General features: G+C 51.0%; 1 pseudogene across 1 annotated transcript; it reads left to right on the top strand.

Annotated features, from left to right (window-relative positions):
- Positions 1 to 1,077: 1,077 nt before the first annotated feature.
- Positions 1,078 to 1,810, top strand: LOC311619653 (tRNA (cytidine(32)/guanosine(34)-2'-O)-methyltransferase-like; annotated as a pseudogene). The gene is made up of 2 exons: positions 1,078 to 1,093; positions 1,250 to 1,810. The product of its transcript is annotated as a tRNA (cytidine(32)/guanosine(34)-2'-O)-methyltransferase-like (transcript).
- Positions 1,811 to 2,208: the final 398 nt, after the last annotated feature.

Raw genomic sequence — 2,208 nt, forward strand, 5'->3', positions numbered from 1 at the left:
AATCACTGAGACACACCATCTGAGACAAATTGTTTTTCAAGTACTGAGTAAAATGAAGACATTTTCAAATAAACAGAGACAAACTAATTTCTCCACAATTACGTTAATAAATATTTGACACTTTTCAGAAAGAAAAGTAAACCCAGAAAAATGTCATCAATTAATAAAGGAGAAAAAGAGGGCAAGCACACACTATATTACATACATCAATAAGCCCAACTATTAATTATAAAGAGTGAACATCTTTACTTCGGAATATCAAACAATATTGAGGTGAAGGCAGAGTATACAATACTAAATTTGTTCACTGTTAACGATCAGTTAAAATATTAAATAACTAATATATTTTAAAATACAGGTAAATATAATTGTTAAACATGTAGTGCAATTAATAATTGTACTACATGTCTAATTTGTGAAATACAGGTCCTGGTTTTTCCTAAAACTAGGTAAATCTCTAGATGAACTGAACAAGTTCTGATGGGCCGGGGCCTTGCAGGAGCCTGGGCATCCCACAGCCACAGGCTGGCCCCACTGCAGTAGCCCATAGGCTGCACGCTGCATGCTGCAGATAGGCATTGGGAACAACTCAGAGCAGACAGAAACTGAAGCCCTGAGATTTCTCACTGGTTTGATTGGGGCTGCTGGTGGACCTGACTCCACTGCCTCGCTCCTCCTCCCCACTCCTAAAGCTACCGTGGGCATTGGGGCATGGACCAGGGGGATGTGGGTCCAGACCGAAACAGCTGAGGCGGCAGGACTGCACTGTCCAGCAACGAGGGGGAGAGGTTTGCCCTCGTCCCTGCAGCTGTGTAGTCTGGGCCGCTGTCCCTGAGGAGACTGAAGATCCAAGGTCCCTGGGCAAACAGTGTGTGGGATGGGACCGGCGTGGTAGGACAAGAGAGATGTTTTCTACCGACTGGCCTAGGAACATGGCTGGTGCGCCCGCAGAGCCCGCAGTGCCTTCAAGCTGCAGCTCAGGGAGGGATTCCAGGCTGTGAGGGGAGCGAGGCGCCGCCCCAGGTGATCCGGAGTCCGCGGGGGTCTTGCCAGGTGGGGAGTTTGGACCTTCAAGCGATGGCTCTGCTACCAGGTGTGTTACAGACCAGGGCCACCACCCAGCGGCCCCCTGCCCAGGAGATCCCCCAGAGCGGTGGGGGCTGCCCGGGCCCTGGGGGTGTGCCATGGGGCTCCTGCTGTCACTGACCTCGTGCTGTGAATGAGCTGATGTAGGCCCAGCTTCTCCTAGCCGCTCTGAACATCGCTACATTGTCTTGAAGCCAGGGGGCTGCTTTGTAGCCAGGATCTTCCTAGGCCGGGATGTGACGCTGATCTATAGCTGCGTGTCTTCTCCAGCAGGCTCTGGGCCAAGCCCGGGCGCCAGCATCCAGGCCTTCGCTGCTCTCAGGGTTATGGCCCCCGAAGGCTTCCTGCCAGACCTGGCGGAACCCCCCTGCTGGACCACTCTGCTATCTAGAGCTCAGCCAATGAGGAGAGGGTCACACCGCATCATTGGGCCATTGGTGGGGACTTGTGGGGACCTGAGCTTCTAGGATTCGGACCACAGTGCCCTATTGGACCTGGAGGACGGCTCAGAGCACAAGTATACTCCACCCGCGCAGCCCCCATCTCGCCTTGGTACCCGGCAGCCTGCACAGTGAAGAAGAGGGGGCAGCTGGACAAGGAGGTCCATCCCCAGGACTGTCCCAGAGGCACAGTGGACACATGGCCCCAGCGCCTGGCTGCCCCACAGCGCCACACCCTGATGGACTCTGAAGTGGAAGACATTGACATGAATTGTTCACCTTAACACATTAAGCTGGCAATCTATGACAACTCGGAAGCTGCTTGCTGTCAGGAGAACCAGAACTTGCATTAGTTCATGGTATGAATGAACTTGTTTTTCAAATATCTCGTCCATGGGTCCTGAATACAAACTTCAGGTGGGAACCTACAATAGCCACCATGAGCACAGCCAGAAAAGAAACATCGTGGAATGTCCCTTTGAACTACGGCAGGGATTCTCGACTGAGATCTTGCCTCCTCTTTGAATCTTCCCAGGGGTATACCTGAATTTGATGGAGGGGAAATATTACATCTTTGTTCTCACTAACATAACTGACATTTAGCTTTATTCCCAAATATGAATTCTAGCAGTAAATCATGATCATAAAAGCAGTATCTGTGACTTTCCCACCAAACCAAATC

Source organism: Pipistrellus hanaki (genome assembly GCF_964339955.1).
Source record: "Pipistrellus hanaki genome assembly, chromosome: 3".
Classification (NCBI taxonomy): domain Eukaryota; kingdom Metazoa; phylum Chordata; class Mammalia; order Chiroptera; family Vespertilionidae; genus Pipistrellus; species Pipistrellus hanaki.